Source organism: Arachis hypogaea, chromosome 11 (assembly GCF_003086295.3).
Source record: "Arachis hypogaea cultivar Tifrunner chromosome 11, arahy.Tifrunner.gnm2.J5K5, whole genome shotgun sequence".
In the NCBI taxonomy this organism is placed as follows: Eukaryota; Viridiplantae; Streptophyta; class Magnoliopsida; order Fabales; family Fabaceae; genus Arachis; species Arachis hypogaea.
This window is the reverse complement of record NC_092046.1, coordinates 102,793,286-102,819,089: the sequence shown is the minus strand read 5'-3', so window position 1 is coordinate 102,819,089 and position 25,804 is coordinate 102,793,286. Positions and strand designations below refer to the sequence as shown.

At 40.0% G+C, this 25,804-nt stretch overlaps 1 non-coding gene across 1 annotated transcript; it reads left to right on the top strand.

Moving 5' to 3' along the window:
- The first annotated feature begins 9,764 nt into the window (after positions 1–9,764).
- On the top strand, positions 9,765–9,871 carry LOC112724229 (small nucleolar RNA R71). The gene has a single exon (XR_003163403.1). It is a non-coding gene; the product is annotated as a small nucleolar RNA R71 (small nucleolar RNA).
- Positions 9,872–25,804: the final 15,933 nt, after the last annotated feature.

The window sequence follows — 25,804 nt, the reverse complement described above, 5'->3', positions numbered from 1 at the left end:
CGAGGGTTTAATAACCTCATTAATTCTTTTAATGCTCCGTTTCTTTTGCCTCCCATGTTCATTTTGAACATTTCACAAAAAACGGTTTTCTCTTTTTTTTCTTTCTTGCTGTAACTTCTCCTTTTCTTTCTGCCCTTCTGTTCTGCCTGAAGCTTGCGTTTTCGCGTTTCTTTCTGTGACGCCATTTAGTGGTTGTGCTTTCCTTGATCGAGGGCAATCCCGGATTTTGTCCTTTCCGCTTCTTCAGCGCTTTTCTTCTCTTTCAGGTTGGTTCCTCTTTTCTTTGACTTCTTTTGTCGTTCTTCATTTATACTTGCATTGTTCTACTCTTGGTATAGTTTTGATCTGGCTTAACTTTGTGTTAGAAAGCTTGAACCTTTTCGTATTCTTATGCCTATGGGTCACTGTGATGTATTTTTTTTGGCTTTCTTTCGCCCTTATGTATACTCTTGGCATTTTTTCTGATGATTGAGGCTTTTTAGGGCTTTGCATGTTGTTGCCTGTTTCTGCATTTTCTGGTTTTGTAGCGTTTTGAGACAATGGCTTGTTTTATTCTAAAGAAAGGTTGCGTCTTTGATGATTTCCGCTTGACATGTTTTTGTTACTTGGTAGTTCCTTTTGCTAATAGACTGAAACTGTAGTTTGAGGGGCGGCTATTGATGACTTATTTGGTTTATAATTTTCTTCTCGGAGTGTTGATTGAAAGAAGGTTTTTCTTGATGATTTCCTTAAGTCCTTGCTCTGTTATTGCCTCCAAAGGATGCCCCTGGACCAATAGGTTGTGTCTTGGGTTTTCCTTTTGTCATGTGTGCCCTAGATCAAGTTATATCTATTTTGTCTGAGTTGTTTTCTTTGTTGTGGCTGAGCTATTTATTTAGTAATTCCTCTCTCTTTTCTTTGCTGTAGGATTAGTTGACCATGTCTTCTCGCAAAAATATTATCGAGACTTCCTCCAAAGTCCCCCAGGGCATGTCTAATTGGCTGGACTCCCTTGTCTTGATGTGCGTCTCTGTAGTTAATTCTAAATTCTGTGTAGAGCATAGAAAACATCACAAACTCTATAAGAATAGAGATCAGGAAAAGAACTATGAATTGGTAGCGCCTGATTCTGAGGAGAGGGTTTGCTTCCCTGCTCTGACCCAGGGGGAACGCCCTTTCTTTTATGCTTATGACTATTTTTTCAGCCAGTTGAATATTACTTTTCCTTTCACTTCCTTTGAGATCGATTTGTTGTGGTCGTGTAACGTAGCTCCATCCCAGCTCCATCCGAACTCGTGGGATTTTATCAGGATCCTTCAGCTGCTTTGCCAAGAGTTGGACGTCACACCTTCTCAGACTCTCTTTCTTTACCTTTTTGTTTTAACTAAGCCTGGGATTTCTTCAAAGAAGAAAGAATCTTGGATTTCCTTTAGATCTGCCCAAGGACATAAAGGTTTTGCTATGTATGACGAGTCCTTTAGGGACTTCAAGAACTACTTTTTTAAGGTCCGAGCTGTTGAGGGAGCTCGACCGTTTTTCCTAGAAGCGAATGATGAATCTGCCTTCCCCTTGTGTTGGCAACAGAGTATGGTGGTGTCTCGATACACGTGGAAGATGCTTGACAAAGTCAAACAGGCCTTTGTAAATATTTTGGAGGATATTTGGGGGGAACCTCCTCATCTTGACACCAAGAAATTTTTGGGAGACCCATCCCTTGTCCGAACTGCGTTGGGTATTAATTAATATGTTTTGCTTTGTTTTTACTTTGCTTCTTTCTTTTAGCAGCTTGTAACCTACTTCTATGGTTGATTTTGTTTTTCAGAGATGGCCAAGAATAATGACTCTATGAAAGCCTTTAAAAAGGTGAGGAAGGCTACTGCAGCCGAAAACATCTTGGCCAAAGTGGCTGGGGAAGGGTCTTCTCGTGTTCCTCCCAAACAGCCTCTACCGAGCTCTCCTGGCCCGAGAAGGATGATCCCTACCCCTCGGGTCCATATGCTTGATCCTCTCCAGGCTTCTGCTGCTGTCTCCTCTCCTACGGCCGTTCCCTCTTTAAAAAGTCCTCGAACTATTGAGCCCTCTAATTTAGATGCTATTGATTTCAATGCTGTTGGGTTTGTTGACCAGTAGATTGCTCCTTATGGTGTCATTCCTACTGACGATGTCTCTCTTCTTCGTCATTTGGATTTTATTACCCGGAGTAGCATCAAGATGGCACATATGGGGGCAGCTCTGTATCGAACCGCCCAAGATCTTCCTATTCATGCAACGAAGGCCTTTATGGAGGAGGCCAAATCAGAGTTTGACCGGATTAAGGGTTTGAAGGAGGAGCTCAAGGTGAAAGTGACCAGGTTGGAGAAAAAGTTGGAGGGTGAGAAAACTAGAGCTGTTGCTTTGGCGGCCTCTGCAAAGTTGGCTGAGGATACGGCATTGAAGCATAAGGAGAGCTATGTCACCACTTATAGGGAGATGATGGATCTCAGGGAGAGTTTGGAGTCTGTCCGAGCTGATTATGCCGAACTTCAAGGTCATCTTGTAGGCAGTGTTACTGCTGCTTATGAGAATTTGAAGGAGCAGGTTCAAGTTCTTGCGCCCGAGCTTGACCTTACTCTCTTCAGCTTGGACAACATTGTGAAGGACGGTAAAATTGTCCCTGATGATCCTGATGATGATGACGATGTCGAGCCCTGATAAACCGCTATTTCATGGTTTATCTTGTGCTCAATTGAGTGGTTTTTATCAACTCTTTACCAACTTATTCATACTATTTGCATGGTTTTACATTTGCCTTCCTAATTATGTGCTTTGATTGAAAACATGCTCCTTTGATCTTATATTTGCTCATTATTAATCCTCCCTTATTACCATTAGATACCTTGATATGTGTGTTAAGTGATTTCAGAGATTACAGGGCAAGAATGGCTCAGAGAATGAAAAGGAAGCATGCAAAAGTGGAAGGAATACAAGAAGTTGGAGAAATTGCTAAGCTGTCCAGCCTGACCTCTTCGCACTCAAATGGCAATAATTTTTGCTTCAGAGGTCCAAACGACGCGGTTCCAGTTGCGTTGGAAAGATAACGTCTGGGGCTTCGATTTGATATATAATATGCTATAGTTGATGCACGGAAACCTTGTCTCATAACAAATTTCCTTCGGCAAGTGTACCGAATTTGTCGTCAAGTAAAAACTCACAATAGAGTGAGGTCGAATCCCACAGGGACTGATTGATCAAGAAACTTTAATTAGAGGAATGTTCTAGTTGAGCGAATCAGAATTTGGGTTGAGATTTGCAGAAAATTAAATGGCAGAAAAGTAAATAACAGAAAAGTAAATGCTAGAAATAAAGAGCTGAATGTAGATGACGGAAAGTAAATTGCAGAATCTTAAATGGGAATGGGGTAATTGCTCATAAAAGTAAATGACAAAAATTAAAGAGAATGGGTAAGATCAGAAATGGGGAGTTCATTGGGCTCAGGAGATGTTGCATTCTCCGGATCAATTTCATTTTTATCTTTTCCTCAATCAATGCACTCATTGATCTCCTTGGCAATCTTAAGTGATCGAATTACAATTCCTTGTAATTCAATCTCTCAAGTCTTGATCAATAGCCAATTCCTTGGTCAATTACTCATGAGAAGAGATGAAGTATGGTCACTGATTATACCACATGCATTTCCCAAATCAAGTGTTGAGAGGATTATAGTCACATTTCCCACATGCATTTCTAGCATGATCTCTTCATTCCTCTTTCAAGGTTCAGAAGAGATCCAAGTTTGAATAGCCTCTTTTCCAAGATAACTACCCAATTGGATGAAGATCGAAAGCTTTCAAGTAAAATCAAGAGAAAAGATAGAAGAAGAATAATGAAAACTAGTATTGATCCATCAAATTACAACAGAGCTCCCTAACCCAATGAAAGGGGTTTAGTTGTTCATAGCTCTGGAAAATGAAAACAAAGATGGAGAATACATGATGAAACTAGAGGTGCAGAGAAAGTAAAATACAGAGAGTAGTTCTATGCCAAGAGGCTCCCTATAATTTCCAACTCCCTAATTTAATTCAAAGCTACTCCTATATATACTACTCTTCTTTTCTTCTAGTTGGCTCTTCAAGTCTTGGGTATGGGCCTTTGGATCTTGAGTTTGAAGCAGTTCTTTTCTTCATTGAGCTTGGCTTTACTTGCAGAGAGAAAGTTTGAAGTGGGCAGAGACTTTAGCTCAGGACGTTAGTGGTGTTAACGTTCAGTGAAAATATGGGTTCGAGAACGTTAGTGACAATCACCTTTTTCACTAACGTTCCTCACCAAAGTAAGGGCCACGTTAACTTCAACGTTAGTGGCACAAACGTTGCCACTAACGTTGCCTCTTTGTCCTTCGCACACGTTATTGGGACTTGCCTTTCCCAATAACGTTGAGAAGTCTCCCCCTTCCCTACGTTAGAGTCCACGTTAACTTAGTTAACGTGGCTCTTTTAACGTAGGCTTGCCAACCTTCGAGAACGTTAGTGACACTTACCATTGTCACTAACGTTCCAATGTGCCCCTATTTCTCACGTTAGAGTCCACGTTAACTAGGTTAACGTGGCTTCTAACGTGGCCATGCTAGCCATCTCCAACGTTAGTGACAAAGTTGAGTGTCACTAACGTTGCCTCATCATTCCCTTATCCACGTTAGCTTCCATGTTAACTAAGTTAATGTGGGAGTTAACGTGGCTCATAGTGGCTTGTGTAGGCTCATTCCAACGTTAGTGACAATGTTGGGTGTCACTAATGTTGGCGATCACCTCCCTTCTTCACGTTAACTTCCACGTTAACTAGGTTAACGTGGGAGTTAACGTGGCTTATTGGGGCTTGTGTGGGTTCCTTCCAACGTTAGTGACAATGTTTGGTGTCACTAACGTTGTCGACCACCTTGTTTCTTCATGTTAGCTTCCACGTTAACTAGGTTAACGTGGGAGTTAAGGTGGCTTTATGTGACTTGGCCAACGTTAGTGATAAAGTTGAATGTCACTAACGTTGGCTTCCCCTTTAATTCTTAACGTTAGAGGCCACGTTAACAAAGTTAACGTGGCAACTAACGTGGCCACTTATGAGCTTGGTCCAACGTTAGTGATAATGTTAAGTGTCACTAACGTTGGCTCCATTTCCTTTCTTCCACGTTAGAGTTCACGTTAACTTAGTTAACGTGACTCTTAATGTGGGCAATGATGGCTTCGAGAGCGTTATTGGCAATTACTTTTCTCATTAACTTTGCAAGTTACTCCCATTCTAATATGGTTCTTATCTGCTTCCTTTGTCCTGAAATCAAGCAATAAAGTGCATCAAAGTTCTAGTCCAAGTCATGGGAAATGCAACATCCAATTTGTCATTAAATTCATGCAAAGTCCTCATGAAATCATGTAAAGTGCACAATGTATGCTTGAATCAAGATGTAAGTGAATATCTACCCAAAACATGCTTATTTCCTAAGGAAATGCATGAAACTACCCTAAAAACAGTAAAGAAAAGGTCAGTGAAACTGGCCAAAATGCCCTGGCATCACAACACCAAACTTAAAGCTTGCTTGTCCCTAAGCAAGTATTGGAACAAAAGAATGATGAATGGAATGCCAAGAGAAATGAGTCATTCTTGTGGAAGTCATGTCCCTGGTTTTATGGTGGTTTCATGCATAGCAACTTAGGTTCATTCCTGGCTTTCAGACCTTTATCATGTCCTAGAATACTCACTGTGATTGTATCCCATGAGACTTTTATTCATTGATCCTTTTGTTGTCATTTCAAGGCTTATTTTTATTCTTAGGCTAAGTGCTCTGTAAGGGGGCAACTCTTTAAAATAAGCTTTCAGCCAACACTCCCGAACCAGTTGGTTCAAGGTGCTAAGTGTTGAAGCACCCCTAAGGACTTACTTGCTCAAGTCTCTCCCCCATACATACACACCACAGGCATATAGTTTATTTATTTTCTTTTCTTGAGACCTTGGTGTCCAGCACCTCTTTGGGTTACTAAATGCTCTGTAGTGAGGGTTACTCTTGATAGTGGACTTTCAGCTGATAATTCCGAGTTAGTTAACCCAAGTTACTAAGTGATAAGGCACCCCTAAGAGCTTATTCATCCAAGTAGATCCCTCACATAGGAGCACCACAGACACATGCCTCAAGATTAAAACCATTGGTGCCTAGCCTTATTACTTACTCTTTTTCTTTTATTTTCCAACCTTTATTGTTCTTTCCCTTTTTCTTATTAGGATCTTCTTATTTAGCTAGTCTCATGAGGTGTATTCAAAGCATATGATTCAGGTCAGATAGTTGTCTTCCCACCTTTTAGTTGAACCAACTTAGCTAACTTATGACTATACCATAAACTCATGAACTTACTCCATAGTATGAACTCCTCTCTGGTCCTTTGAAACACTTATTCTCTTTTTCATTTGATTCAAAGGGACAAGCATACAGGTAAGCAAAGTAAGGATGCAGTGACATAAAGAACAGCAAGCATAGACCTTTTCAACATAAAAAACTTAAAAGACAGAATTTAAAAAGGTTCAAACTATTATGGAAGCATGTTCTATTTCATACTCCACCACCTTTTACTCTTGTGGATGCCCATGCTTTCCTCCTTATTCAATTTTCTCCCGAATCTGTGGGCACTCGTCTTCATTGATTTGGAAGGTAAATTCGGGCAGTATCTTTTTGAGCTTTATCTGCTCAAACTCTTGTTCATGGAAGGCAGTTTTGAACCTCTTCTCATCAAAAGGAACGCTCACCATTGGTTCCTTCCTCTTTTGCCTCTTGGAGCTTGATGCTGCCATGAATTTGAGTTGCTGTGTGAGGAGATTGGATGGTACGGATAGATGAAGAATTAGGTTGGTTAGGACGAGGTGTGAAGTATGAGAGGTAGCACTTTGGGTGTGAGGGGGAGTTCGGACTAGGATTCACTTATATAGGGAGGTGAGGAAGAGATGAAAGGTGTGGATTGATGGGGTTGGTGTATGATGAACGGATGGGGTTTTGTATGGAATAAGCACGAGGATTACCAACTTTATGATGGAGTTGGTTCAGTTTCCAAATTTGTTCTTCTTCCAATGTTGCATGGCAACCATTCCCAATGCATTCCCCCTTGAGGCACGTGTGTAGTACCCTCTTCATGAAGTGGCCGAGCCTTTCTCATTTAATTATCCAATCAATCTCCTTCAATGCTCCTCTCCTTTTCCCTATAAAGATCAAATAAGAAAAATAAGAATTAATATCATAAAAAAAGTTCAATTTAAATTTTACAGCTAGAATAATAAAGGGAAGAAAAGATTAGATTGTTTATTCATGAACTCCAACTAACTAACTAACTGTGTATCCTTATATGCACATTGGTGGCACCATGGGGTGACACCAAACTTAGTTTGGAGCACTGTGATGAACAGTTCTGTTCAAAGTTCCAAGACTAGCATGCTCTCAGTTGCATTCAAGCTTTCTTGGCACGCTTTGAACACCAAACTTGTTCTTCACTATATACTGCAATATAAGGATTTCACCAAGTGTTTGTCAAGTTTGAGTTAGAGTCCATGAATATTAACTTATTAACTATTTTCTAAAAGTATATAAAACATGGGTTGCCTCTCATGAAGTGCTTCTTTATCGTCACTAGCTTGACATTTCTCCCTCATCAGGGTGGTTGGTAATGCTTAAAGTCCTCCCCTCTTGCTTTGGACTTATATCCATTGGTTGTATCAATGATCTCTACATGTTCCAAGGAGAGAACTCTGTTGATGGTGAAGACCTTAGGTAACTGAGATGGTACAGTGGGGAGATTAGGGGGATATCTGGGAAGTAAGCTGAGATCACTTTGTCCCCTGGAGAGAAGTCTTCCGTAGGGATCTTCTTGTTCCTCCACCCCCTTGGTACCTTCTTCTTTGTCACTTTTGATGTTGCCTTGCTCTTGGTGACTTCTTCTTCTAAGGAAATTTTGTTGTTATCTTCACATGTCTCTAGTGGTTTAGGTTCCTCTAGCTTTTCCTTGAGTTGTGACAACTGCTTATTTCCTTGTTCATCAACCAAGGGTTTTCCCAGATGGGCTGGTTGTGCTTCAATGCTTGCTTCCTCTGTCAGCATCTCATTATGATCTTTGCCTGGTTCTTTGTTTTCTTGGTCTGCTTCTTGTGAGAGTTTGAAGACATTAAAGCTGAGTCGTTCATCATGGATCCTCAATATTAGCTCCCCTCGCTCCACATCTATGAGTGCTCTGGCTGTAGCTAGGAATGGTCTTCCCAATATGATTGGGTGAGTGTGACTCTCTTCCATGTCCAAGATGACAAAGTCTGTGGGAAGAAAGTACTTCCCAACCTTTACCAATACATTTTCCACCACTCCTATTGCTTGTTTTTGAGTTTTGTCTGCCAGCCTTATGACTACATCTGTGGGCATTATCTCATTGATCTTTAGCCTCTTCACCAGGGATAAGGGCATTAAGTTGATGTTGGCTCCCAAATCGCAGAGTGCTTTATCAAAAATTGTTTCTCCTATGGCACAGGGGACATGAAAACTCTCCGGATCTTTTCTTTTTGTAGGCAACTGTGGTTGAATAAGGGCACTGCACTCCTTATTCATCACTATAGTTTGGCCTCCCTTGAGTGAGCTTTTCCTGGGAAGTAGCTCCTTCATATACTTGATGTATGCAGGAATTTATTGAATAGTCTTGATGAATGGTATGTTGACATGCAGAGATGCAAACAAATCTAGAAACCTTGAGTATATTCTCTTCTCCACAGCACCATTGAGCAGTTGGGGAAAAGGTACATAGAGTCTCAGCAGCTCTTGTTGTGAGATTTTTGGTTCTTGATGATCTTTTTCCTTCTTCTCTACCGAGGTATCTTCAGGTTGTTCTGACAGCTTGCTTGGCTTGTCCTCAGTCTCCTTATCACTTATAGTGACCATCTTGCAATCTTCCCATCTTACTTTCTTTGTTTCACCTCTCGGATTCTTCTCTGTGTCACTTGGAAATCCATCTGTGGGTTTGGGAATTTGCTCAGAGAGATACCCCACTTGAAATTCCAACCTCTTGATTGTGTCTCCCTGGTTCTTGAAACTGGCTCGCACTTCCTCCTTGAACACCTTGTTATCTTGAATCTCCTTGCCTATGCCTTCAAGTAGATTCTCAATCCTTGAGAGTCTGTCATCAAATGATTGTAGATTGTGATTAGAGGTGGAAGGATGAGGTAAGTTATTTTGGTTTTGATGTGGATGTGGAGAGGTGTTGTTATGGGAGTGTTGATATGGCCTAGATGTGAAATGTTGGTGAGCTGCATTGTTGGGATTTGGGCGTCTTTGATCAAGGCTTTGGTCTTGTTGATTTCCCCACCCAAAGTTTGGGTGATTCCTCTATCCAGGGTTGTAGGTCTTGGAGTATGGGTCATGGTTTTGCCTAGGTGAATTTCCAATATAGTTGACTTACTCCTAACTTCCCTCTGCTTCTTCATTCCGTCCTTCTTGGGTTGTTGATGAAGTGGAGATTGCTGCTACTTGGTTCTTCTCCATCTTCTTGGTGAGGTCAGCCAGCTGCTGGGTAATGAGCTTGTTTTGGGCAAGCAGAGCATCTACATTGTTTAGCTCCATTACTCCTCTCGTGTTCCCTCTTTCGGAAGCATAGAAGTAGTCATTCTCTGCTATAGTTTCAATGACATCTATGGCTTCCTCAATGGTCTTCTTCTTGTTCAAAGATCTTCCGGATGAATGGTCTACTGCCTTCTTTGATTCATATGACAGGCCTTCATAGAAGATGTGAAGCTGCACCCATTCGTTGAACATATCTGGTGGGCACCTCCTTGTTAGGTCCTTAAACCTCTCCCATGCTTCATACAGAGTCTCACCATCTTGTTGCCTGAAAGTTTGGACCTCAGCTCTCAGCCTATTGATTCGTTGAGGAGGGTAAAATCTTGCTAAGAATTTGTTCACCACATCTTCCCAAGTTGTCAAGCTTTCCTTTGGGAAAGACTCCAGCCACTTGGCTGCTTTATCCTTGAGTGAGAATGGAAATAAGAGCAGTCTATATGCGTCAGGATGAACACCATTAAACTTCACTATGTCACAAATTCTCAAGAAGGTGGTTAGATTTTGATTGGGGTCTTCTTGGACACTTCCTCTGAACGAATAGTTGTTCTGAACAAGGGTGATGAGCTGTGGTTTTAGTTCAAAATTGTTGGCATGGATGGTTGGCTTTTGAATGCTACTTCAACAATTTCCTGGGTTTGGATTGATGTAAGAGCCTAAAACTCTTCTATCCTCCCCAGCATGATTTGCTCGTCCTCCTCCGCCATGGTTGTAAGCTTCTTCTTCACGATGGTTTTCCATGTTTTCTTCCATGTTTAGTTCAAAGTATTCCTCAAAGTGTCCCTCCTCTTCTTCAGCACCAACTACACGTTTTTCTCTTGCCTCCCTCCTTAGTCTAAGGAAGGTTATCTCAGGTTCAGAATCAAAGGAAGTTGAAGCCCCGCTTCTTCTCCTTGTCATACAACAAACAAGTACATACAAGGAAAATAGATGTAGAAAGTATTTCTGTCAGAATTACTGTTAATGTGAGTGATGCAATATATTAAACAGTTAGTGGGTTAGTGAAATGAATTGTAAATAACAAAGAAAAAGTAGGGGGAAGGGAAGAAATTAACTAAAATAGAAAGTAAATTACTCAAACAGAAAATTAAATCAAACAAAACAAAAATTCTCAATCTAGTTATCTTCCAATTTAATCATTGTTGATGCACAATCAATCTCCGGCAACGGCGCCATAAACTTGATGCACGGAAAACTTGTCTCATAACAAATTTTCTTCGACAAGTGTACCGAATTTGTCGTCAAGTAAAAACTCACAATAGAATGAGCTCGAATCCCACAGGGATTGATTGATCAAGCAACTTTAATTAGAGGAATGTTCTAGTTGAGCGAATCAGAATTTGTGTTGAGATTTGCAGAAAATTAAATGGCGGAAAAGTAAATAACAGAAAAGTAAATGCTAGAAATAAAGAGCTGAATGTAGATGACGGAAAGTAAATTGCAGAATCTTAAATGGGAATGGGGTAATTGCTCATAAAAGTAAATGACAGAAATTAAAGAGAATGGGTAAGATCAGAAATGGGGAGTTCATTGGGCTCAGGAGATGTTGCATTCTCCGGATCAATTTCATTTTCATCTCTTCCACAATCAATGCACTCATTGATCTCCTTGGCAATCTTAAGTGATCGAATTACAATTCCTTGTAATTCAATCTCTCAAATCTTGATCAATAGCCAATTCCTTGGTCAATTGCTCATGAGAAGAGATGAAGTATGGTCACTGATTATACCACATGCATTTCCCAAATCAAGTGTTGAGAGGATTATAGTCACATATCCATCCAAACCCAATTTGGTCCAGCATGATCTCTTCATTCCTCTTTCAAGGTTCAGAAGAGATCCAAGTTTGAATAGCTTCTTTTCCAAGATAACTACCCAATTGGATGAAGATCGAAAGCTTTCAAGTAAAATCAAGAGAAAAGGTAGAAGAAGAATAATGAAAACTAGTATTTATCCATCAAATTACAACAGAGCTCCCTAACCCAATGAAAGGGGTTTAGTTGTTCATAGCTCTGGAAAATGAAAACAAAGATGGAGAATACATGATGAAACTAGAGGTGCAAAGAAAGTAAAATACAGAGAGTAGTTCTATGCCAAGAGGATCCCTATAATTTCCAACTCCCCAATTTAATTCAAAGCTACTCCTATATATACTACTCTTTTGTTCTTCTAGTTGGCTCTTCAAGCCTTGGGTATGGGCCTTTGGATCTTGAGTTTGAAGCAGTTCTCTTCTTCATTGGGCTTGGCTTTACTTGCAGAGAGAAAGTTTGACGTGGGCAGAGACTTTAGCTCAGGACGTTAGTGGTGTTAACGTTCAGTGAAAATATGGGTTCGAGAACGTTAGTGACAATCACCTTTTTCACTAACATTCCTCACCAAAGTAAGGGCTACGTTAACTTCAACGTTAGTGGCACAAACGTTGCCACTAACATTGCCTCTTTGTCCTTCGCACACGTTATTGGGACTTGCCTTTCCCAATAACGTTGAGAAGTCTCCCCCTTTCCTACGTTAGGGTCCACGTTAACTTAGTTAACGTGGCTCTTTTAACGTAGGCTTGCCAACCTTCGAGAACGTTAGTGACACTTACCATTGTCACTAACGTTCCAATGTGCCCTTATTTCTCACGTTAGAGTCCACGTTAACTAGGTTAACATGGCTTCTAACGTGGCCATGCTAGCCATCTCCAACGTTAGTGACAAAGTTGAGTGTCACTAACGTTGCCTCATCATTCCCTTATCCACGTTAGCTTCCACGTTAACTAAGTTAACGTGGGAGTTAACGTGGCTCATAGTGGCTTGTGTGGGCTCATTCCAACGTTAGTGACAATGTTGGGTGTCACTAACGTTGGCGATCACCTCCCTTCTTCACGTTAACTTCCACGTTAACTAGGTTAACGTGGGAGTTAACGTGGTTTATTGGGGCTTGTGTGGGTTCCTTCCAATGTTAGTGACAATGTTTGGTGTCACTAACATTGTGACCACCTTGTTTCTTCACGTTAGCTTCCACGTTAACTAGGTTAACGTGGGAGTTAACGTGGCTTTTTGTGACTTGGCCAACGTTAGTGATAAAGTTGAATGTCACTAACGTTGGCTTCCCCTTTAATTCTTAACGTTAGAGGCCACGTTAACAAAGTTAACGTGGTAACTAACGTGGCCACTTATGAGATTGGTCCAACGTTAGTGATATTGTTAAGTGTCACTAACGTTGGCTCCATTTCCTTTCTTCCACGTTAGAGTTCACGTTAACTTAGTTAACGTGACTCTTAACGTGGGCAATGATGGCTTCGAGAGCGTTATTGGAAATTACTTTTCTCATTAACTTTGTAAGTTACTCCCATTCCACGTTAGTGTTAACGTTAGTGTAACTAACGTACCCACTAATGTGGTTCTTCTCTGCTTCCTTTGTCCTGAAATCAAGCAATAAAGGGCATCAAAGTTCTAGTCCAAGTCATGGGAAATGCAACATCCAATTTGTCATTAAATTCATGCAAAATCCTCATGAAATCATGTAAAGTGCACAATGTATGCTTGAATAAAGATGTAAGTGAATATCTACCCAAAACTAGCATATTTCCTAAGGAAATACATGAAACTACCCTAAAAACAGTAAAGAAAAGGTGAGTGAAACTGGCCAAAATGCCCTAGAATCAGTAGTTTCCCTGACGCTAGGCGACGCGACCGCGTGCTCCATGCGGCCGCGTCGCAGTAACGGAAATCCAGCGTGATTGAATTCGAGATCAGCGAATTCTGGGCTGTTTTCGACCCAGTTTGCGGCCCAGAAAACACAAATTAGAGACTATAAAGTGGGGGAATGCATCCATTCATAAACAAGCTTTCATATTCACAATTTTAGGAGTAGATGTAGTTTTTAGAGAGAGAGGTTCTTTCCTCTCTCTTAGGATTAGGATTTAGGACTTCTCTTAGTTTTAGGAGTGACTCTCAATCCCAGGTTCTTTATTTTTATTTATTTTCCCAATTTAATTCATGAACTCTTCTATGTTACTTATGATTTTCTTTGAATTAATATTAATTGAGGTATTTCAGTTATTATTGCTTTCTTTTATTTACATGATTATTGCTTCCCATCTGAAGGCATTTTTATTCCAGTAGATTTACTTTTCCCCTTTTGGTTTTGGTTAAAGAAATCAGTAACTCAGGAGTTATCCAACTCAACAGCATAATTGATAATTGTTATCTTGCCAATTGAGTTGAACTTCAATAATCCCAATCTTTTCTTAGGAAATAAATAGGATTCGAAGATCAAACCAATTTGTCCCTTGACTTTCCTTTGCTTTAGTAAAGGTCAACTAAGTGGAATTAAGATTCAACTTTCATTATTATTGATAAGGTAACTAAGTCTGGACTTCCAATTTCTTATAACTTGCCAAGAGATTTTATTATTATTATTTTATTTTACTTGTCATATAACATATTCCCACCTTACTTCCAAAACCCCCCAATTTACAATCTTCATAACCAATAATAAGAACATACTTCCCTGCAATTCCTTGAGAAGACGACCCGAGGTTTAAATACTCGGTTATCAATTTTAAAGGGGTTTGTTACTTGTGACAACCAAAACGTTTATACGAATGGATTTCTGTCGGTTTAGAGACTATATCTACAACGCGACTGTTTTTATGAAATTCTTTACTGGCAAAAATACCTAACGTCAAAATGGCGCCGTTGCCGGGGAATTGCAAACGTGTGCCTTATTATTGGTTATTGTAAATATTTGCTTTTTACTTGTTTATTTATTTTTATTTTTATTTTTGTTTTTTTTCATAAATTAAGAGGTTATTGGTTTTTATTTAAAATTTTTCAAAAAAAAAGAATTTCTTTTAGTGTTCATCTTGATCTTCAAGTTGTTCTTCGTGTTCATCTTGACCTTCAAGTTGTTCTTAGTTGTTTTCTTCGTTTTGATCTAAAAATTTTCAATTTGGTGTCATTTTATTATTTTTCTCTTTCCTCATTAAATTCAAAAATTCAAATTTTAAAACTCAAAATTTCAAAATTTCAAATTTCAATTTTCAAAATTCAAATTTAAAATTTTAAAAATCAAACCTTTTCAAAATTTAAATCTTTTTCAAAACTTTATCTTATATTGTTGACTTTTTCAAAATTCAAATTTCAAAATTTAAAAATTCAATTTTAAAAATTTTTCAAATTTCAGATTTCAAAATTCAAAATTTCAAAAATTTAAAATTCAAATTTCAAAAATTCAAATTTCAAAATTTCAAATTTCAAATTTCAAATTTCAAAATTTAATTTTCAAATTTAAAATTTAAATACCCTTTTAATTTAAATTTATTTTTATTTTTGTTTTTAATTTTTATTTACTATCATGAGTTCTCACCCCATCGCTACGAGTCTGGTTACAATTATGTTGCAGGAAGAAGAAATTACAATGAGAACAGGCATCAAGGTTGGAACAATCAAAGATGGGAGGAGCCACAAGGATTTGATCAACCCTCTTGGCAACAACCACCTCCATATGCCTATAAACCCTTTCCTCAACATGACTTTGAACCACCACACTCACAAGCCAACTACAACCATTCACCTCCATATGACCCTAACCCTCAACCACCATACCAACCACCTTATGAGCCATATGAACTATATATAGAACCACCCCAATTCCAACCCAATTACTCACAAGAACCACCACTTCAATATTCACCATCTCCATATCCATCAATCCAAGAGCACTATGATCCTATTTATGAAAGTCGAGTACATCAAGAGACAAAGGATCGTTTCAAGGAAACAGTGGATCGATTTCATGCAACCATTCGTCAATTGGAGCAAGCGATAATTCAATTAGCTTCCCGATGTTCGGACACTCAAGGAACCCCCATGGCTTCATGTGGACAATCTAATGAAGAACGTAGCATGAAGGAGATACTAGAAACTCCAGTGAACAGTACGGAGCATGACTTTGTACTGGAACAAGTGGAGGAAGCCGGAATTATTGAAGAAGAAGAAGTGGTTAAAGACTTAGGAGATGCAGAACCTCCATAGGAAAGTCCAGTCATAGAACCCCCTTCCAAGACGTTTGAAATTGATGCTGAGGAGGGTGTACAACCTTCAAGGCATATCACAGTTGAAGACTTGGAAGAGGTTGATCAAGAGATGGAGATTCAAGAAGAAGAAGCAGAACCTCCCATGCCCTTGGAAAGCAATGAAGAGAAGATTGAATTGGAAGAAAGCTACCAAGAGGAAGAGGTTGAAATTGAAGAAGCTTGCAAAGAGGTGGTAATTATCAGAGAAGAGCACAAGGGAGTGGAGCTTGCAATTTCATTAAAAATACCTCCCTCTAAGTTGCCATCATCCTTCACAACATTCAAGTGGGTAAAATTCATATCCCTTAGCTTTCTAATTCCACTTGAATATGGGCTACTGGAGACGGATGGTCAACTTAGAGCTCTTTGTGGCATTAAGAGTAAGAGGAAGATGGTCAGTGGTAAGAATTGTTCTGCAAGGTTCATTATGGTTGGAAGCTTTAAGTTTAAACGCAAAGGTTGGTGTAGAGCTCAATTAAATGGGTCTAGGAAGTTGTTTGGACGCTTCAGTGAGAATTCTAAAGCTGAACCACCCGGATGGAATCATGATAATCAACTTGAAAACGGGTGCAAAAGCAAAATTTGGGACCCCGGAATTCATTCTGCCAATCAACACTCTTGGGGCCTTGTAACTTGCTTTAACTTATTTGAAGGCATTCTGCACCTAGTTTGGGACCCCGGAGGTTACTGGAATCACAAACATTGGTGGAGATTCCTGGATGAGTTCAAGCACAAGCCACCATAACAGGGAACTCACCAAATGTCCAACTTAAGGACTTTAACTAAAAGTGCTAGGTGGGAGACAACCCACCATGGTATGATCGTTCTTTTTTCATTTTTTTATGTAGTTTTATTTGTTTTCGAGTTTTATTTTATTTTATTATATTGAACCTGGAGTTTTGCATCACATTCATATTAACACTGCATTCTGCATTTTTTTTCAGATAAAAAAAAACACGCACGCGACGCGGCAGCGTCGCTGACGCGTCCGCGTCACTAGTGCGTTGAGGAGAAAAGAATTGAACAAAGAGTCACGCGAAAGCATGGCTGGAGGCACGCCTTTAGCATCATTTGACCCCACGCGTCCGCGTCAGGTGGAAACTTTGGCCTCCTACGCGACCGCGTCACCCACGCGGCCACGTGCCTTGAAAATCGACGTAAAAAGGGTGCATGGCAGAGAGTTGAGCTAGAGTTTGGGCTAGACTCGTGCTAGAAGCCCAAGCCCTCCCACGCGAACGCGTGACCCACGCGTCCGCGTCATATTGGAAATAAGGCCACTCACGCGATCGCATGCCCCACGCGACCGCGTCACCCTGGATTTTGGCAATACTAAGTTTTGAACAGAGAGTTGTGCGACCGTGAGGCTGCACTCGCGTCACTAGCACAAATCGAGTCACGCGACCGCGTGCCCCACGCGTCCGCGTCACGCAACCTTATCGCGCACCACGCGACCGCATCACCCACGCAACCGCGTCGACAGCGTTGCACAACCTATCCAGATTAGTGCCAATTTTCTTATCTTTTCTTTTCTAATCCTAATTTCTTCCTTCTCTCTCCTTTCTCTCTTTCTTTTTCTTCTTCTCATCCTTTTTCACTCTCATTCTATTTTATTTAATTTATTTGCATACTTTCATTGATTGCATATTTTTATTTTTATTTTTATTTTTATTTTCTAAAATTATTATTTTACCATTGGTGTTCAAATGTTCTTATTCAACTGTTACATCTTTTCTAGTATTTTCTTGGTGCTTAGTGACTTGTTTAATTCTGATTGAGTAATATTATTTAAATCAATGCCAATCTTTTATACCTGTATTACTTTTTGCATTGACATGAATTTATATTATCTCCCTTTCCCCACTCTCTTCTCCATTGTTGCAATTTTGCACCACTGGTATGCCATGGCTTCTATTGTTTTCTCACTTACATGTTGAAGCTTCCATGTAAATGAGACCCTTATCATTTAGCATTAACCCAACCATACTTTATTTATTTTCTTATCTCTATTATTGGGTTACCTTTCTTCCCTTTTTCTTTCAGGATGGCCACCAGGAAGAGAACCGGAAGACGCTTAAAAGGGGAGACAAACAAGTCCATCTGCACAATCCTTGAAGAAAAGCATCAGTTGGAACAGCCCGTCCACTTGTACATCTTAGCATGCACCGAGGACGGTGCAACCTTTAAGTGTGGGGAGGTCGATACCGATCTCCGTGGGTTAGTACTTTCTTTTCAACACCAATAATCTTATTTTCTTTATTTGTTCATTGTTGCATCTGCATATTTGATTGCATATTTATTTGATTTTGTGCATTTAGTTACTACTTGGTTAAAATAATAAATCTCTTTTTAAGATCCTATTTTTGAAAAAAATTTTACTAATTTAAATAAAAAAAATTTTTTAAATTTTTATGTGTTAAATTTGTTTGAAATTGTATTTGGAACATGGTTTTTGAGCCAAAGAATACACAACCTGTGAGACTTTGAGCTTATTTACATGGTTACATTATTTAACCATAAATATTTTATTCCTGTGTGTTCCCTTCTCTATGATTGTAATCTATATTTTGTTCCAATCTATATGTCCATTATTTAGTGTATTTACATGCTTGCATATGTGATGAGCGGATATTTTATACGCTTTTTGGGATTAATTTCATATAGTTTTGAGTATGTTCTAGTTAGTTTTTAGTCTATTTTCATTAGTTTTTAGGAAAAATTCATATTTCTGGACTTTACTATGAGTTGTGTGTTTTTCTATAATTTCAGGTACTTTTCTGACTGAAATTGAAGGAGCTGAGCAAAAATCTGATTCAGGCTGAAAAAGGACTGCTGATGCTGTTGGATTCTGACCTCCCTGCACTCAAAGTGGATTTTCTGGAGCTACAGAACTCGAAATGGCATGATTCCAATTGCGTTGGAAAGTAGATATCCGGGGCTTTCCAGCAATATATAATAGTCCATACTTTGCACAAGGATAGATGACGTAAACTGGCGTTCAACGCCAGTTCTCTGCCCAATTCTGGCGTCCAGCGCCAGAAAAGGATCAAAAGCTGGAGTTGAACGCCCAAACTGGCATAAAAACTGGCGTTCAACTCCACAAATAGCCTCTGCACGTGAATTACTTAAGTCTCAGCCCAGCACACACCAAGTGGGCCCCAGAAGTGGATCTCTGCATCATCCATCATAGTTTACTCATTTTTTGTAAACCTAGGCTACTAGTTTAGTATTTAAACAACTTTTAGAGATTTATTTGGTACCTCATGACATTTTTAGATCTGAACTTTGTACTCTTTGATGGCATGAGTCTCTAAACTCCATTGTTGGGGGTGAGGAGCTCTGCTGTGTCTCGATGAATTAATGCAAGTATTTATGTTTTCTATTCAAACACGCTTGTTCCTATCTAAGATGTTCATTCGCGCTTAATTGTGATGAAGGTGATGGTCCGTGACACTCATCACCTTCCTCAAACCATGAACGTGTGCCTGACAACCACCTCCGTTCTATATCCGATTGAATGAGTATCTCTTAGATCTCTTAATCAGAATCTTCGTGGTATAAGCTAGAACTGATGGCGGCATTCATGAGAATCCAGAAAGTCTAAACCATGTCAGTGGTATTCCGAGTAGGATTCAATGATTGAGTGACTGTGACGAACCTCAAACTCACGAGTGCTGGGCGTAGTGACAGACGCAAAAGGATAGCAGATCCTATTCCGGCATGATTGAGAACCTGCAGATGATTAGCCGTGCGGTGACAGCGCATTGGGAATCTTTTCACTGGAAGGATGGATGGTAGCCATTGACAACAGTGATCCACCTACACACAGCTTGCCATAGGAGGACGTGCGTGCGTGAATCAGAAGACAGAGGAAAGCAGAGATTCAGAAGACAAAGCATCTCCAAAACTCCAACACATTCTCCATTACTACATAACAAGTAACCTTTAATTTATGCTCTCTTGTTTATTTACAAATCAACTGATAAACATAATTGACTTCCTGACTAAGATTTACAAGATAACCATAGATTGCTTCAAACCAACAATCTCCGTGGGATTCGACCCTTACTCACGTGAGGTATTACTTGGACGACCCAGTGCACTTGCTGGTCAGTGGTACGAGTTGTGAAAAGTGTGATCCACAATTCGTGCACCAAGTTTTTGGCACCGTTGCCGGGGATTGTTCGAGTTTGGACAACTAACGGTTTATTTTGTTGCTTAGATTAGGAAAAATTTCTCTTTTTTTGTTTAGAGTCTCTTTTTATTGTTGTGTTAGAATCTTAGAATCCTTATTTTCTTTTTAAAATCTTTTTCAAAAAAAAATAATTTTTCTATTAAATCCTGTGCCAAACTTTAAGTTTGGTGTTTTCTTGTTGATTTTTCTGTGTTTTTCGAAAATTTATTTTGGTTTTCTAAAAATTTTAAGTTTGGTGTTCTTCCTTTGTGTTCTTAAGTTTTCCTTGTGTCTTGATCTTAAAATTTTTAAGTTTGGTGTTCCTTGGTGTTTTTCCCCCCTAAAATTTTCGAAAATAAGGAACCTCAGATCTAAAAATTTTAAATCCTGTGTTATCTTATTGTTTTTCTCTCTCCTTTAAAAATTCAGATTTTTATTTCAAAATTTAAAACCTTTTTAAAAAATCATCATATCTTTTTCAAAATCTCCTAACCACTTTCTCTCTCCTCACTTTTTCGAAAATCTTTTACTCATTTTTATTTATTTTATTTTGATTTATTTTATTTTCGAAATAAATTAATAAATAAATAAATAAAAATAATTTTTTTCTATTTTACATCATCTCCCTTTCTCCATCATGGACCTAAGCGGAAATGAACAGTCCAAGAGGACTCTGGGGTCATATTCTAACCCCTCTACTGCTTCATATGGGAGTAGTATCTGCATACCCTCCATTGGAGTCAGTAGCTTTGAGTTGAATCCTCAGCTCATTATCATGGTGCAGCAAAGCTGCCAGTATTCCGGTCTTCCACAGGAAGAACCTACAGAGTTTCTGGCACAATTTCTACAAATTGCTGACACAGTACATGATAAGGAAATAGATCAGGATGTCTACAGACTATTACTGTTTCCATTTGCTGTAAAAGATCAAGCTAAGAGGTGGTTAAATAACCAACCTAAGGCCAGCATAAAGACATGGAAACAGCTGACAGAAAAATTCCTGAATCAATATTTCCCTCCAAAAAGGATGACACAGCTAAGGCTGGACATCCAAGGCTTCAAGCAAGGAAATAATGAATCTCTTTATGATGCCTAGAAGAGATACAGAGAGATGCTACGAAAATGCCCATCTGAAATGTTTTCAGAGTGGGTTCAGTTAGACATCTTCTACTATAGGCTTGCAGAAGGAGCTCAGATGTCTCTAGATTACTCAGCTGGTGGGTCTATCCACATGAGAAAGACAATTGAAGAAGCTCAAGAGCTCATTGATACAGTTGCTAGGAATCAGCATCTGTACTTAAGCAGCAACCCTTCCATGAATGAAGAGGTTAAAACAGTAACTGCTGAACTCAGCCCTGTAAAACAAGCTGCTGAATTCAATCAGCAATTGGACTTTCTAACAAAGCAGTTAGCCGAATTCAAAGAAAGGTTACAAGAGACAAGGATGGCTAATATACATATGGACGAACAGTTCAAGCAAACAAAGCAGCAGCTGTCAAGGCAAATAGCAGAAGAATGCCAAGCAGTTCAACTAAGAAGTGGGAAAACATTAAATACCCCACCTCAAGGCAGCAAAAAGCTAAGAAATGAGCAAACCACCCAAAATTCACCTGAGGACAGTAAGAGCCCAGGGAAAAATTATTCTGACGCTAAAACGCCAGAAAATTGGTGGAAGGCTGGCGCTGAACGCCCAGACTATGCTCAAGACTGGCGTTCAATGCCAGAAACAAGGCAGGACTGGCGTTCAACGCCAGAAATGGGTAAGGATTTGGCGTTGAACGCCCAAAATGGGCAAGATCTGGCGCTGAACGCCCAAAATGGGCACAGTTCTGGCGTTCAGACGCCAGGAGCAGACAAGGAGCTGGCGTCCAATTTCACTCCAGCTTCTAACTCTGGCACTCAATTGCCAGTGAGGGATCAGACACACACAAATGCTGATAACAACCCCTCTAAAAAGGCTTCTTCAACCACTTCTGTAGGCAATAAACCTGCAGCAACTAAGGTTGAAGAATATAAAGCCAAGATACCTTATCCTCAAAAACTCCGGAAAGAGGAGCAGGATAAGCAATTTGCTCGCTTTGCAGATTATCTCAGGACTCTTGAAATAAAGATTCAATTTGCAGAAGCACTCGAGCAAATACCTTCTTATGCCAAGTTCATGAAAGAGATCTTGAGTCATAAGAAGGATTGGAGAGAAACAGAAAGAGTTCTCCTCACTGAAGAATGCAGTGCAGTCATTCTGAAAAGCTTTCCTGAAAAGCATAAAGACCCTGGGAGTTTTCTGATACCATGCATATTAGAAGGTAATTGCTCCAAGACAGCTTTATGCGATCTTGGGGCAAGCATCAACCTAATACCTGCATCCACTATCAGGAAGCTTGGCTTAAGTGAAGAAGTTAAACCAACCCGGATATGTCTCCAACTTGCTGATGGTTCCACTAAATACCCATCAGGCGTGATTGAGGACATGATTGTCAGAGTTGGGCCATTCGCCTTTCCCACTGACTTTGTTGTGCTGGAAATGGAGGAGCACAAGAGTGCTACTCTCATTCTAGGAAGACCCTTCCTAGCAACTGGACGATCCCTCATTGACGTCTAACAAGGGGAAATAACCCTGAGAGTCAACGATGATGAGTTCAAGTTGAACGCTGTCAAAGCCATGCAGCATCCAGACACATCAACAGACTGCATGAAAGTTGATCTTATTGACTCTTTGGTAGAAGAGATCAACATGGCTGAGAGTCTCGAATCAGAGTTGGAAGACATCTTTAAGGATGTTCAGCCTGATTTGGAGGATTCAGGGGACATGAAAGAGCCTCTGAACTTTCTTCTGAAAGAGGAAAAAAATGAACTGGTTCCTACAAGAACAGTTACGGGGTGGCGCATGTGTATTGACTACAGAAGGCTCAATACAGCCACCAGAAAGGATCATTTTCCTTTGCCATTCATAGACCAGATGCTAGAAAGACTAGCAGGTCATGATTATTACTGCTTTTTGGATGGCTACTCAGGCTATAACCAGATTGCAGTAGATCCCCAGGATCAAGAGAAAACAGCATTCACATGTCCATCTGGAGTGTTTGCTTATAGAAGGATGCCATTTGGGCTATGTAATGCGCCTGCAACCTTCCAGAGATGCATGCTCTCTATTTTCTCTGATATGGTGGAAATATTTCTGGAAGTCTTCATGGATGACTTCTCAGTATATGGAGACTCATTCAGCTCCTGTCTTGATCACCTGAAACTTGTTCTGAAAAGATGCCAAGAGACCAACCTAGTTTTAAACTGGGAAAAGTGTCACTTCATGGTGACTGAAGGAATTGTTCTTGGGCATAAAATCTCAAACAAGGGAATAGAGGTGGATCAAGCAAAAATAGAGGTAATTGAAAAATTACCACCACCTGCCAATGTTAAGGCAATCAGAAGCTTTCTGGGGCATGCAGGATTCTATAGGAGGTTTATAAAGGATTTTTCAAAAATCGCAAAACCTCTAAGCAATCTGCTAGCTGCTGATACGCCATTTGTGTTTGACACAGAGTGCCTGCAGGCGTTTGAAACGCTGAAAGCTAAGCTGGTCACAGCACCAGTCATTTCTGCACCAGACTGGACGTTACCATTTGAGCTAATGTGTGATGCCAGTGATCATGCCATTGGTGCAGTATTGGGACAGAGGCATGACAAGCTTCTGCATGTCATTTATTATGCCAGTCGCGTTCTAAATGATGCCCAGAAAAATTACACAACCACAGAAAAAGAACTACTTGCAGTGGTTTATGCCATTGACAAGTTCAGATCATACTTAGTAGGATCAAAAGTGATTGTGTATACTGACCATGCTGCTCTTAAATATCTACTCACAAAGCAGGATTCAAAACCCAGGCTCATCAGATGGGTATTGCTTCTGCAAGAGTTTGATATAGAAATAAGAGACAGAAAAGGGACAGAGAACCAAGTGGCTGATCATCTGTCCCGGATAGAGCCAGTGGAAGGGACGTCCCTCCCCTTTCTTGAGATCTCTGAGACGTTTCCTGATGAGCATTTATTTGCCATTCAGGAAGCACCATGGTTTGCCGATATTGCAAACTATAAAGCTGCAAGGTTCATACCCAAGGAGTACAACAGGATACAAAAGAAGAAATTAATTACTGATGCAAAGTACTACTTGTGGGATGAACCTTATCTCTTTAAGAGATGTGCAGACAGAATTATCCGTAGGTGTGTGCCTAGAGAAGAAGCATAGAGGATTCTGTGGCATTGCCACGGATCTCAATATGGAGGCCATTTCGGAGGTGAGCGAACAGCCACCAAGGTCCTCCAATGCGGCTTCTATTGGCCCACACTCTATAGAGATTCCCGAGAGTTTGTACGTAATTGTGACAGTTGCCAAAGAGCTGGTAATCTGCCTCATGGTTACGCCATGCCTCAACAAGGAATCTTGGAAATTGAGTTGTTTGACGTATGTGGAATTGACTTCATGGGACCTTTCCCACCATCATACTCAAACACTTATATTCTGGTGGCAGTTGACTATGTATCAAAATGGGTTGAGGCTATTGCCACACCCACCAATGATACTAAAATAGTGTTGAAGTTCCTCCAAAAACATATCTTTAGCAGGTTTGGTGTCCCTAGAATACTAATCAGTGATGGGGGCACTCACTTCTGCAATAAACAGCTTTACTCTGCCATGGTTCGGTATGGAATTCGCCACAAGGTGGCCACTCCATATCATCCACAAACCAATGGGCAAGCTGAAGTCTCTAATAGAGAATTAAAGAGAATCCTGGAACGGACAGTAAATACCCGTAGAAAGGATTGGGCACGGAGCTTGGATGATGCTCTGTGGGCTTACAGAACAGCATTCAAGACCCCTATAGGGACCTCTCCATACCAACTCGTGTATGGTAAGGCATGTCACCTGCCCGTGGAACTGGAACATAAAGCCTACTGGGCGACCAGATTCCTAAACTTTGATGCCAAATTAGCAGGAGAAAAATGACTGCTCCAGCTAAATGAGCTAGAGGAATTCAGATTCACAGCTTTCGAAAATGCCAAGCTTTATAAAGAAAAATAAAAAAAAAGGCATGACAGAAAGCTGTCATCTAGAATCTTTGAACCAGGACAGAAGGTCCTGTTGTTTAACTCTAGACTCAGGCTATTCCCCGGGAAACTGAAATCCCGATGGAGGGGACCATACGTGATTACAAGTGTATCACCATATGGTTATGTGGAGCTTCAAGATATTGATTCTGATAAGAAGTTCATTGTCAATGGACAGAGAATCAAGCATTATCTTGAAGGCAACATTGAGCAAGAATGCTCAAGGCTGAAGCTAGATTAAAAGCTCAGCAAGGTCCAGCTAAAGACAATAAAGAAGCGCTTGCTGGGAGGCAACCCAGCCATGGGGCAACAATCCTCTAAGCATTTTGCCCTATTTCTATTTTTATTCTTATTTGTTTTGGCAACAAGGTATATAATCATTTACAGAAGACCTCGGCACACAAAACAGAGAAAAAGAGCTCACTGGCAAGAAAACACCAGTAAAAATATATTTTGGGCGTTCAACGCCCAAAATGGGCATCCACTGGGTGTTGAACGCCAGTAATGGTATCAATCTGGGCGTTCAACGCCAGAAAGGGGCACCCACTGGGCGTTGAACGCCAGTAATGGCAGTAGCTGGGCGTTGAACGCCCAGGAGAGCAGCATTTGGGCGTTGAATGCCCAAAACAGGCAGTGTTTGGGCGTTCAAACGCCAGGACAGCAGGGAGGAGCCAAATTCATTTTTCCACACGTATTTCCATTTTAATTTCAAATTTTATGTTTCAATGCATGATTTTTACATGAACATGTTAAGAACCCTGATTTCTAAAATCCTTAATTTCTAAAAATCCCTCTTTCCAAATTCAATCCAAACTCTTTTCAAAACTTTTCTGAAAACAAATCTATCTTTTTCACTCAAAAATCTTTTCAACTAATCCATATCTTTTTCAAATCTCCAT